This window comes from Manis pentadactyla, chromosome 7 (genome assembly GCF_030020395.1).
Source record: "Manis pentadactyla isolate mManPen7 chromosome 7, mManPen7.hap1, whole genome shotgun sequence".
NCBI lineage: Eukaryota > Metazoa > Chordata > Mammalia > Pholidota > Manidae > Manis > Manis pentadactyla.
The window spans coordinates 87347380-87361556 of NC_080025.1; the positions used below are offsets into that span (position 1 = coordinate 87347380).

Genomic DNA, 14177 nt, shown 5'->3' on the forward strand with positions numbered 1-14177 from the left:
GGCTGTTCCACACTATAATTAGATAGACAGAGGATAGATAGATCTATTTAGTAATTCAGTTAAACCCTGTGCTTTGACTCTCTCTCTGTAGCTGTGTGTGTGTGTGTGTGTGTGTGTGTGTGTGTGTTAAGAGGAATACCCACTCCACAGAGAGTGGTGGGGACTAGCTATTTATAGGACAGAGTGGAAGGCAGCTATGAAGAATGAGTAACATTTGAATAGCTATGAGATGAAAACAAAAGACACAAATTATTCGGACAGTAAGTAAAACAATCAGAATAAAGCAGAATATAGAAGGGGTAAAAATATTACAGGAAAAGGAGGGGATCAAATTATAGAGAGCCCCACTTTTATGGACAACCCCTACTTTAGAGCTTTGTAGCATGTGTGGAATCCATCTTCCCAACCACTTGTGAACTAGAATCTCAAAAAGATGGTTTGAGGCTCCCTTTTGCCTGGGAGTGCCCCTCTACACAGTGTTTCCTCAATGCTTTCTTTCCCTGCTGAGAGTAGGGTGCCAGTTAATTAAGTCCATTTGCTAAACAGGGATCCAGGAAATTGCATCCCTACTATCATTTCTCAGTTGAACAAGAAAAACTGCCTGTCCTCTTGGAGCTTATATTCCAGTGGAGAAACAGACAAGAAACAAATACAGTTAGGAGTGAAACCTGCCATAAAGAGAAATAAAGCTGGTAAAATGATATATAGCACTCACTGGTGGGAGATAGTTTTTGATAGGGTGATAAAGGAGAACCCTTGGCATTTTTACTTGACTCCATATACTACAACATAACTTCCATCTAAATACAATGTGACAAAAAATACTTAGTAACAAAAATATGCAATTAATGGAGTCCCCTAAGTACTAAGTTGAAAAGTTTTAGATCAATTTACTTTTTTAAAGTAGATTCAAGTATCCTTTATTGTGTTATTTTTCCCCTAGAAAGTATCTTTAAACATTTAATGAGACAATTAAAAACAACCCTTCACCATATGACTTCCTTTCTTCCTTTTTGTTTAAACAGCATAAATTTAAATATTCTATCAATATATTTTCCTCCAGTATTAAGTGAAATGACATTTTCTCATGAGTATAGTTACTAGGAAAATGTTAAAATCTTCACATTAGTTACATAAGAAGGTTGAGTGAAATATTCTTAACTTTTCTACTCTTACCCAACTTGTTCTCATTATGATATATTGTGTCTGTCTCTGCCTTATTTCCCTTTGTAAAGAGACACAAATTTTTTGTTCCTCACTTGTTTCTAATTCAGTTAGGAGGTGAGACAGATGATCGGGATCAGTAGTCATCTCCTGAACCAAAGGTGCTCAGTCAATTAATGTATAGAAAATGTAGGTTAAGCCATTGTTACCAGCTTGCAATGTGTGCCCTTCTCTCCACACTAAAGTTAAAATGAAAAACACATCAAAGCACACCTTTATCTGAACACTATTATTCAATTTCCTTTATTACTCATTCTATTATAAAATCAGATAGAACTCCTAAAGTTTTTACGTGTGAAACATAATGCTACCAGATGTGGGTGTTAGTTAATTTCTGCACTTAATTCGAATTGTTACTCCTTACTTTTAAATGGAGGTAAGAATCTCAAGGTAAAGATTTTTTAGCAAAACATTCATTAAATCTGAATCCAGGAGGCGGAGCCAACATGGCGGCGTGAGTAGGACAGTGGGAATCCCCTCCCAAAAACATATATACTTTTGAAAATACAACAAACACAACTAGCCCTAAAAGAGAGACCAGAAGACGCAGGACAGTGGCCAGACTGCAGCTACACCAGCGAGAAACCAGCGACTGGTGAAAGGGGTAAGATACAAGCCCCGGCCCCGCGGGAGCCGAGCACCCCTCCCCCCAGCTCCCGGCGGGAGAAGAGGAGGCAGAGCGGGAGGGAGACGGAGCCCAGGACTGCCGAACACCCAGCCCCAGCCATCCGGGCCAGAGCGCAGACACAGTACGTGCCCAGGGGGCCCTGGATACTGGGGAAACAGGGAGTAAGACCTCTGAGCGGGTGCCGAAGCTGATGCCCCTGTGACAAAGAAAAGCGGGGGCTTTTTGAAAGTCTTAAAGGGACAGGGACTTAACAGCTTGACGGAAACAACCCAGGTCACAGTACAGCAGCTGGAAATTACAGGGAAAACCGGGTGCACTAACCCCCTGGGCAACATCTCTGAGACCCCTCACGGAGGCAAACAGTCAAGCAGCCCCCCCATCCATTACCCCACAGGGCGCTGCGAAAGCAGAGAAGCAGCCTGAGACAAATTCCGCCCACAGAAAGGGAAATTTCTCCCTTCCGGCCAGGCAAGACACAAAGACCCAGTCTACACGCAATTACCCAACAGAAGCCACTAGGGGTCGCAGTTGTCCCAGTAAAGAAAGGCCAGGAGCAAGTGAAAATTTTGGCCCTCCCAGCTGACAGTCAATAGCACCTGTCAACATGAAAAGGCAAAAAAATATGATCCAGACAAGACTAACCCAGACAGCTTTGGCATCTGTTACATCTTCCCCTGAGAAGGAATCTGGGGAGATAGATTTAGCCAGTCTTCCTGAAAAAGAATTCAAAACAAAAGTCATAACCATGCTGATGGACTTGCAGAGAAATATGCAAGAACTAAGGAAGGAGAATTCAGAAATAAAACAAGCTCTGGAAGGACTTCAAAACAGAATGGACGAGATGCAAGAGACCATTAATGGACTAGAAAACAGAGAACAGGAACGCAGAGAAGCTGATGCAGAGAGAGATAAAAGGATCTCCAGGAATGAAAGAATTTTAAGAGAGCTGAGTGATCAAACGAAAAGGAACAATATCAGAATCATAGGTATTCCAGAAGAAGTAGAGAGAGAAGAGGGGATAGAAAATGTCTTTGAAGAAATAATTGCTGAAAATTTCCCCAAACTAGGGGAAGAAATGGCCTCTCAGACCACAGAGGTACACAGAACTCCCATGACAAGGGATCCAAGGAGGGCAACACCAAGACACATAATAATTAAAATGGCAAAGATCAAAGACAAGGACAAAGTATTACAGGCAGCCAGAGAGAAAAAAAAGGTTACCTACAAAGGAAAACCCATCAGGCTATCATCAGACTTCTCAAGAGAAACCCTACAGGCCAGAAGAGAATGGCATGATATACTTAATGCAATGAAACAGAAGGGCCTCGAACCAAGACTACTGTATCCAGCACGAATATCATTTAAATATGAAGGAGGGATTAAACAATTCCCAGACAAGCAAAAGTTGAGGGAATTTGCCTCCCACAAACCACCTCTACAGGGCATCCTACAGGGACTGCTCTAGATGGGAGCACTCCTAAAAAGAGCACACAACAAAACACCCAACATATGAAGAAGGGAGGAGGAGGAATAAGAAGGGAGAGAAATAAAGAATCATCAGACTGTGTTTATAATAGCTCAACAAGCGAGTTAAGTTAGACAGTAAGATAGTAAAGAAGCTAACCCTAAACCTTTGGTAACCACAAACTTAAAGCCTGCAATGGCAATAAATTCATACCTTTCAATAATCACCCTAAATGTAAATGGACTGAATGCACCAATCAAAAGACACAGAGTAATAGAATGGATAAAAAAGCAAGATCCATCCATATGCTGCTTACAAGAGACTCACCTCAAACCCAAAGACGCGCACAGACTTAAAGTCAAGGGACGGAAAAAGATATTTCAAGCAAACAACAGAGAGAAGAAAGCAGGTGTTGCAATTCTGGTATCAGACAAAACAGACTTCAAAATAAAGAAAGTAACAAAAGACAAAGAAGGACATTACATAATGATAAAGGGCTCAGTCCATCAAGAGGATATAACCATTATAAATATATATGCACCCAATACAGGAGCACCAACATACCTGAAACAAATATTAATAGAACTAAAGGAGGAAATAGAATGCAATGCATTCATTCTAGGAGACTTCAACACACCACTCACTCCAAAGGACAGATCCACCAGACAGAAAATAAGTAAGGACACAGAGGCACTGAACAACACACTAGAACAGATGGAACTAATAGACATCTACAGACCTCTACATCCAAAAGCAACAGGATACACATTCTTCTCAAGTGCACATGGAACATTCTCCAGAATAGACCACATACTAGGACACAAAAAGAGCCTCAGTAAATTCCAAAAGATTGAAACCCTACTAACCAACTTTTCAGACCACAAAGGCATTAAACTAGAAATAAACTGTTCAAAGAAAGCAAAAAGGCTCACAAACACATGGAGGCTAAACAACACGCTCCTAAATAATCAATGGATCAATGACCAAATCAAAATGGAGATCCAGCAATATATGGAAACAAATGACAACAACAACACTAAGCCCCAACTTCTGTGGGACACAGCAAAAGCAGTCTTAAGAGGAAAGTATATAGCAATCCAAGCATATTTAAAAAAGGAAGAGCAATCCCAAATGAACGGTCTAATGTCACAACTATCGAAATTGGAAAAAGAAGAACAAATGAGGCCTAAGGTCAGCAGAAGGAGGGACATAATAAAGATCAGAGAAGAAATAAATAAAATTGAGAAGAATAAAACAATAGCAAAAATCAATGAAACCAAGAGCTGGTTCTTCGAGAAAATAAACAAAATAGATAAGCCTCTAGCCAGACTTATTAAGAAGAAAAGAGAGTCAACACAAATCAACAGTATCAGAAATGAGAAAGGAAAAATCACGACGGACCCCGCAGAAATACAAAGAATTATTAGAGACTACTATGAAAACCTATATGCTAACAAGCTGGGAAACCTAGGAGAAATGGACAACTTCCTAGAAAAATACAACCTTCCAAGACTGACCCAAAAAGAAACAGAAAATCTAAACAGACCAATTACCAGCAACGAAATTGAAGCGGTAATCAAAAAACTACCAAAGAACAAAACCCCCGGGCCAGATGGATTTACCTCGGAAATTTATCAGACATACAGAGAAGACATAATACCCATTCTCCTTAAAGTTTTCCAAGAAATAGAAGAGGAGGGGATACTCCCAAACTCATTCTATGAAGCTAACATCACCCTAATACCAAAACCAGGCAAAGACACCACCAAAAAAGAAAACTACAGACCAATATCCCTGATGAACGTAGACGCAAAAATACTCAACAAAATTTTAGCAAACCGAATTCAAAAATACATCAAAACCATCATACACCATGACCAAGTGGGATTCATCCCAGGGATGCAAGGATGGCACAACATTCGAAAGTCCATCAATATCATCCACCACATCAACAAAAAGAAAGACAAAACCACATGATCATCTCCATAGATGCTGAAAAATTATTTGACAAAGTTCAACATCCATTCATGATAAAAACTCTCAGCAAAATGGGAATAGAGGGCAAGTACCTCAACATAATAAAGGCCATCTATGAAAAACCCACAGCCAACATTATATTGAATAGCGAGAAGCTGAAAGCATTTCCGCTGAGATCGGGAACTAGACAGGGATGCCCACTCTCCCCACTGTTATTTAACATAGTACTGGAGGTCCTAGCCACAGCAATCAGACAAAACAAAAAAATACAAGGAATCCAGATTGGCAAAGAAGAAGTCAAACTGTCACTATTTGCAGATGACATGATACTGTACATAAAAAACCCTAAAGACTCCACCCCAGAACTACTAGAACTGATATCGGAATACAGCAAAGTTGTAGGATACAAAATCAACACACAGAAATCTGTGGCTTTCCTATATACTAACAATGAACCAACAGAAAGAGAAATCAGGAAAACAACTCCATTCACAATTGCATCAAAAAAGATAAAATACCTAGGAATAAACCTAACCAAAGAAGTGAAAGACTTATATTCTGAAAACTACAAGTCACTCTTAAGAGAAATTAAAGGGGACACTAACAGATGGAAACGCATCCCATGCTCATGGCTAGGAAGAATTAATATCGTCAAAATGGCCATCCTGCCCAAAGCAATATACAGATTTGATGCAATCCCTATGAAACTACCAGCAACATTCTTCAATGAACTGGAACAAATAATTCAAAAATTCATATGGAACCAGCAAAGACCCTGAATAGCCAAAGCAATCCTGAGAAAGAAGAATAAAGTAGGGGGGATCTCACTCCCCAACTTCAAGCTCTATTATAAAGCCATAGTAATCAAGACAATTTGGTACTGGCACAAGAAAAGAGCCACAGACCAATGGAACAGACTAGACAATCCAGACATTAACCCAGACATATATGGTCAATTAATATTTGATAAAGGAGCCATGGACATACAATGGCGAAATGACAGTCTCTTAATCAGATGGTGCTGGCAAAACTGGACAGCTACATGTAGGAGAATGAAACTGGACCATTGTCTAACCCCATATACAAAAGTAAACTCAAAATGGATCAAAGACCTGAATGTAAGTCACGAAAACATTAAACTCTTGGAAGAAAACATAGACACGAACCTCTTAGACATAAACATGAGTGACCTCTTCTTGAACATATCTCCCCGGGCAAGGAAAACAACAGCAAAAATGAACAAGTGGGACTATATTAAGCTGAAAAGCTTCTGTACAGCAAAAGACACCATCAATAGAACAAAAAGGAACCCTACAGTATGGGAGAATATATTTGAAAATGACACATCCGATAAAGGCTTGACGTCCAGAATATATAAAGAGCTCACACACCTCAACAAACAAAAAACAAATAACCCAATTAAAAAATGGGCAAAGGAACTGAACAGACGGTTCTCCAAAAAAGAAATACAGATGGCCAACAGACACATGAAAAGATGCTCCACATCGCTAATTATCAGAGAAATGCAAATTAAAACTACAATGAGGTATCACCTCACACCAGTAAGGATGACTGCCATCCAAAAGACAGACAACAACAAATGTTGGCGAGGCTGTGAAGAAAGGGGAACCCTCCTACACTGCTGGTGGGAATGTAAACTTGTTCAACCATTGTGGAAAGCAGTATGGAGGTACATCAAAATGCTCAAAACAGACATACCATTTGACCCAGGAATTGCACTCCTAGGAATTTACCCTAAGAATGCAGCAATCAAGTATGAGAAAGACCAGTGTACCCCTCTGTTTATCGCAGCACTATTTACAATAGCCAAGAATTGGAAGCAACCTAAATGTCCATCGATAGATGAATGGATAAAGAAGATGTGGTACATATACACAATGGAATACTACTCAGCCATAAGAAAAGGGCAAATCCAACCATTTGCAGCAACATGGATGGAGCTGGAGGGTATTATGCTCAGTGAAATAAGCCAAGCAGAGAAAGAGAAATACCAAATGATTTCACTCATCTGTGGAATATAAGAACAAAGGAAAAACTGAAAGAACAAAACAGCAGCAGAATCACAGAACTCAAGAATGGACTAACAGGTACCAAAGGGAAAGGGACTGGGGAGGATTGGTGGGTAGGGAGGGATAAGGGGGGGCAGTAAAAGAGGGGTATTAAGATTAGCATCCATAGCGGGGTGGGAGAAAGGGGAGGGCTGTACAACACAGAGAAGACAAGTAGTGATTCTACAACAGTTTGCTACGCTGATGGACAGTGACTGTAAAGGAGTATATAGGGGGGACCTGGTATAGGGGAGAGTCTAGTAAACAAAGTATTCGTCATGTAAGTGTAGATTAATGATTAAAAAAAAAAAAAAAAAAAAAAAGCAGTTCCTATGTGGTGACCTCTAATGAGTTCTACACAATGATATAAAGGGCATATAAAAGTGTAGGCAAAGGGTCTGTTTGTGTTTATACAGAGGATCAAAGCCTAATTTGGCTACCCCAAAAATGAACTAAGATACGATATGAAAAAGAACTTCCAACATCAGCACTCTCGGGAAGACTCATGACAGAAGATGATCAGCAAAAAAAAAAAAAAACTCCAACAAAGATCCACGCACTGTCACAGGTGTAGATGCACTCATCCCACCAGTTCCTGGACTTGCCATGGGAATGATGAAGGAGATATCTAAGCTGGCCTGTGCATACAGTAAAACAAAAATTGGACTGGATCTATACTGTTGGAACTCAACCAAGAATTAGGAGAAGTGCAAATTGTAGCACTCCAAAATCTTACAACCACAGACTATTTATCGTTAAAAGAACATATGGGATATGAACAGTCCCCAGGAATGGGTTGTTCTAGTTTATCTGAATTCTCTCAGACTGTTTAAGTTCAGTCGGACAATATCCACCATATCATAGATAAGTTTTCACAAATGCCTAAGGTGCCTAACTGGTTTTCTTGGTTTCACTGGAGATGGCTGGTAATTACAGGTATGCTTTGGTTAGGTAACTATATTCCTATTATGTTAATGTGTGTGCACAATTTAATTAGTAGTTTAAAACCTATCCATGCTGAAGTTACTCTACAAGAAGATATGTCAAAGAAATAATCAATCTTCCCAGGTTTTCTTCCGCCTGCTACTTCTATAGCTTTTCTTCTTCCTACCTAATCACAACCTTTAAATAGAACTCGTGCCACATGTCGAATTTACCGAATATCATAATTCTTCCAAGTGGTTAGAATACCTCAAGACAAATGCTGGGCATAGATGCCACAGGGCATAAATATGCAAAGAAGTAAAAAGCTAACCTTTTCAAACAATAAGGCTTCTCTCTCACCTACCAACTTAACATTTCCCTGTATGGCCCCGGAAGATGACTGGTTAGCCAGAGACAGGTAAGATTCCTCAAGGGAGGAACAACCTAAGACAGGCACAGTCGCAGGGGGCCATGTGGTGAGAAAATGGGGAGCAGCAGAGGTGAGGCTTAGAACCTCCCCCCTCATGTTCTGAGAGAAATCTTCTGCATACATGGATGTTTATTGCCCTCGTCTAGCTCGGATAAACACATAGCCTACAGGCACACACCTGATCATCTACATTTGCTCTCTTACAACACTAAACTCTGTTTTCTACCTTTATCTCGTATCTACCTACTTCAGCATTTTATTAAAAATAATAATAATAGAGAAATGTGGTATCCACATATAAATCAAGTTTAAAAATCAAATGAATATTCATATTTGAACTGACTGTGTATAGTTCATAATGCATGAACAAAACCGAAAGCTTCTGTGATGACTGCCCTTGCACTGTTCACCATGTAACTTATTCACTATGTAAGAATTTGTGCTCCATGTAAGAATTTGTTATTTATGCATCAGAAGATTGGAGACTGACGAAAATTAGGCTTGGGGTGGATTAATGATTGTGCATTGAGTATTGACCCCCCTATACAGAAATTTATTGTGGTTAACAACTATTTGATCAATAAATATTAGAGATGCCCTCACAAAATATATATATAAACACACTTCCAATTGTAAAATAAATAAGTAACCGGGATGTAATGTATAGCATAAGGAATATAGTCAAAATATTGTAACAACCTGGTATGGTGATACCTGGTACCTAGAATTATCATGTATATAAATGTTGAATCACTGTGTTGTACACCTGAAACTAATGTAATGCAATACTGTTGTCAACTACCCTTCAATAAAAAAAAAAAAAAAAAAATCTGAATCCAAACACTTATAAGAATGAGCTTCCACAAACTCAGCATTCAATTTACCATTATATGAGATTATGTTAAACTCAATATTTGGTGTTTATTTGAAAATGTGTTTTGGAATGCCTTTCAGAAATATTTATTTATTAGAATATTTAAAGGCATCATAATCATCTATCAAAGGTCAGTACCATGCTAGAACACTTGTGTTCTAAGCTGTACATTATTGTGAATAAATAAATATCCCACTAGAATATATGTAGTTTACAGAGGATCTCAAAATATAAAAATCTGGATCTCATTTTTTAGCAGTGGGTGAATGGATAAATAGGCCAAATGGATTAGAAAAATAGAAGAGAATTTAGATTAAGGGAGAATTTAAAAGAATGATGAAGTTTATATTTTTATGAGTCTAGACTAGCTGTTTCTGTTATAAAAGACATTATTGGGAGAACTGGTAAAGGTCAAATAGTCTCCGGGGTTAGATAGCACTAATGTATCAATGTTATACTCAAGTTCACTGATTCTCTTTGAACCCTATCTAAAATAGTCTATAACATATGAATTTTGAATTTTTATTTTATACAAAATTTGGAGTAAGATGCATAACCCAGTTATTTTGAAAACTGATTTATTGCCATCCTAACATATTGTACCATTTTTATTATAATTTTGATGAGGTGATGGGGAGAAAACCTAAAACATAAATATATACACTTCTGTCATCTTAAACCTATTTGTTTTTGTCAGCAAACATTTATACAGCATTTGAAACAATCTTAAGAGGAACAATATATAAAACAGATGAAAGGGAAGGTGCTCTGTTTGAACCATGAAAGAACCTTGAACTTGGTCTCAGCCTTTAATCACCTCACCATTCTGCTTGACACATCTCCACAGAACCCAGGTCTTCTCAGACCAATTGTTAAGATATATTGGGACAGGGAAATACAATATAACAAGGAAGATACTGAAGATAGAAAATGTTCAAGGAAGAGTTTATAGCACCTGTGGTACTTGAAAAATCTTGAAGAACGGTAATAAATTAGGTATATTACTTAGTAAATTGTATAAATTGCATAATTATATAAATTGTATAAATTTATACTGGATTCTCCTCTGTAAAGAATAGAGCTAATTCTGTAAAATCTTATTTATTTACACAAAGGGGTAGTTCTATACAGTAGATATTAATGGGCATGACTTCAGAGTCAGACTGGTTTTGGATCTCAGATCAATGACTCCTCTCTATAAATGCTCTCTCCCTCAGTGATACTGTTTTATCTGATGGTGTCAAGTGCCATCAATACGACTTTCACTTCCAAATTCTTATCTGTTCTCTCCCTTGGATTCTAGATTCCCATATCTGTCTGCTTATTTGGTATCTCCATTTAGCTGTCTAACAACATCATAAATTTTTCTCTAAACCATATTCACCCATACCTTTCTCCATCTCAGTCAATAGCAACTCCATCATTTTAGTTGCATGGGCCAAACACCTTAGATATATCCCTTATTCCTCACTTTCTAATAAACCGTATATCTGATTTATAAGCATATCCTGCTGACTCTGTCCTCCAAATATATGCAGAACCCATCCCTTCACCTCCACTGCTCTACCCTAGACAAGCCCCCATCCTATGTATCCTGGATAACTGGCAGGAGCCTTCAAACTTGCTCCCTAACCATCTAATCTCAGCAAGAGTGAACAAGCCTTTTAAAATTCAGATCACACTGTATCTCCTTATCTAAGAGAAAAGGCCAGTCCTTATGCAGACCTTGAAGGCTTTACAGCACCAGCTACTGTTACCCCTTTAAAGCACTCTGCCATTTTTCATCTTGCTCAGAGCTCTGCAGCAATACACTCATCCTGGCCGACCTCAGAACTTGCTGGGCATGCACCCGTCTCAGGGAAGCCCATGCCCTAGATAGCCAGACCAACTGCCTTCCTAAATCTTTATTCAAATATCACCTTTATTAAAATTCCAAATATCAATGAGGCCAAATACAGTCATCTTAAAATTATAGACAACTCCAACTCTAAGTCCTAATGCCTTTTATTCAGTTCCATTTTTCCATATCATTTATAATTTAGTACATTATATGTACAGAAACAGGAACTCCATTGAAAGGCTGTTGTATTACTCAATGTGTAGAATAATAATTTTGAACTTAGGGAGTTAAAATGACAATGAAGAACTAATTATGAAAGAGTCAACAGGCTTGAGGATCCCAAAGTGGGCAAGGGACACACACACACACACACACTCTCTCTCTCTCTCTCTCATACATGTGCTTAAACACCAATCAAAGATAATTGATTTTATACACACACTATACAATTGTGTAGAGTGTGTATGTGTATGCACAGTTTACAGTGTTGGTGATTATACAGAAGAGATAATGCAAATAAGAAAGACAATAATGATGGGGAGAAGCAGTTGTGGTGGAGACAACACTGGTTCAGGTTTAGGTATTTAAGTATAAAAATATCCCTTTTTTCTGTTGTTTAGAATATTAAAAGCCAGACATTCAATTCTCAACTGACCCTCTTTTTTTGAAATTTGTCTCAAAGAATCACTGGAGACAAGGTAACTTTAGCATAATAAAGTTGAAATAGTTCTCTTGTTACACTTATGCATTTACACGTGGATAACCATCTGTATTTTTATACCTCTTGCATGTTAAGAAATTGTAGTTTCAGTTACATTTGATCATATGTATTAAGTGTAAACCTATGGTGTGAGCAATGACAAAGACAGAGTGCCTAACCACCTCTATTTGAAGTCCCCTAGGACTTGGGTTAATTAATGAGACTCATCCTAAGGTTATACATGATCTATTACTTCCTCTAATTAGAAATAATAATCCTGATCATTATGCTGGTTAGCTGGAAAGAAGTAAGATGAATGTGCTTAACTATGATTAATAGTCTTCTTTAAGCAGTGTAGATCTCTTCTGTCACTGAGTTATCTGCAAACCGGGCTGCAACTCAATGCTTTTTCATGATATGTATTTTTTTAAACAGAAAATAATAATTTTTTGGTAGACCTTTCTACCTTTTCTGATAAAGAACAACCATTTTATTACTTTAAAATTGATTACTACAACAAAAAAACTATTTTTCCTTTTGCATTAAATAGTTACTCAAGAATCTATTCTTTTCCCTACCTTTACATTTTCAACAAAATTATGGGAATACCTATGTATATCATATGTTAGTCCATTCCACTGAAGTGAAACAGACTATTGTACAAGATTATATATCACTTTTTTTTTAATTAAAAAAATGATGATGCTGATGATGAATACAGTATTTATTTCCTCCTGTTCTTTAAGGGGTGATGTCTACTCTTTGCTTACTGGCAAATTTACTTGACAGTTTTCTATGTCAAAGAAAGTTTTGGGAAGCTATTTTCTGGTAAGAGAGGTGAAACATGTCCGCAGAGAAAGTTAGTCATCTATTGCTTTTAACGTGACCAATTTAGTTGCAATAAGGTTGAATATTTCAGTTACTTTTTGAATAAAAAAGAAAATGCAACTTATATTACTATGTGAGTTTAATGCCTTTAAAACACTCTGCATGCACCATTTAATTCTGGTTTTGAGGTTTGGGGAAAGTCAAGCATGATTACTCAATCTTAGGAAAGTGTGACTACAGAAGTTATTATTCTAGTACATAAACTATTTTTATTACAGAGTCTGCAGCAATACGAAAGCATATTAAAGAACAAGATAGTCGGAAATATAGCATTCATACACCCATTGAAATACGATAACTGATGAGACAGGGTTTCACAGGAGTAAAATATGTAAACTCTGAGTCAGAGGTCCTCATTCAAACCTTGGCTTTACCACTAACTGTGAGGCTCGGAAATAACTTTACTTCTGAACATCAGTATAATCATTTTCGAAGTACTGGTAATAATAATGACTATTATTATTTAACAAATGTTTATTGAGAGAATTAAGTAATATTTATCTCATCTATTGAGAGAATTCACTTAACTAATATGCATAAAAATGTCTACCATATACTGTTTAACGAATGATTTATGTTTCCCTTTCATGTAGATCTGTGTGAAATATGCTTGACTTTTTAAAGTTTTTTTATTTTAAATTTAAATTTAAATTTTCAAATTTACTATTTTCATTGCAGAAACAGAGTGTCTAAAGATTTAAACTAAACAACATTTGCAATTTATGTATTAAATTTACAAATGTTGATTTCTTTTTTTTTCACTAGAAACTTTACAGGATCACTATATTAAGAATTTTGCTATTAAAATTGTGGATAGATTTATATTTGGGATTTTCAATGAGCTTGCCAAACACATAGATGTGACTTCCAGAAAGTATAAATCCTGATTTAGTCTTTTGATAATCAACTTCTATACTCTCTAATTAATGTAATAATTTTATCATTTAGAATTTCCCATTCTTACATTTGAGTTTAATAACTTACAAAAGATTTTCTATTCACAATGTATTTTATTAAATCAAAACAAATCAGTAACCTCATTATCAATATTTATGTAATTATTATTAACTTTTTCAATGAGATATTCAAAACAATGAGGAAGCAAGCTTTTAGGCAACCCCTGCATGCTCTGAACTGTGCTTGTAAATGAAGGAATAT

General features: G+C 37.1%; 1 protein-coding gene across 7 annotated transcripts in view; it reads right to left on the minus strand.

The window, feature by feature from the left end:
• Window positions 1-14177, minus strand: part of DGKB (diacylglycerol kinase beta) — a 749649-nt gene that overhangs the window by 458859 nt on the left and 276613 nt on the right. The window lies entirely within an intron of this gene.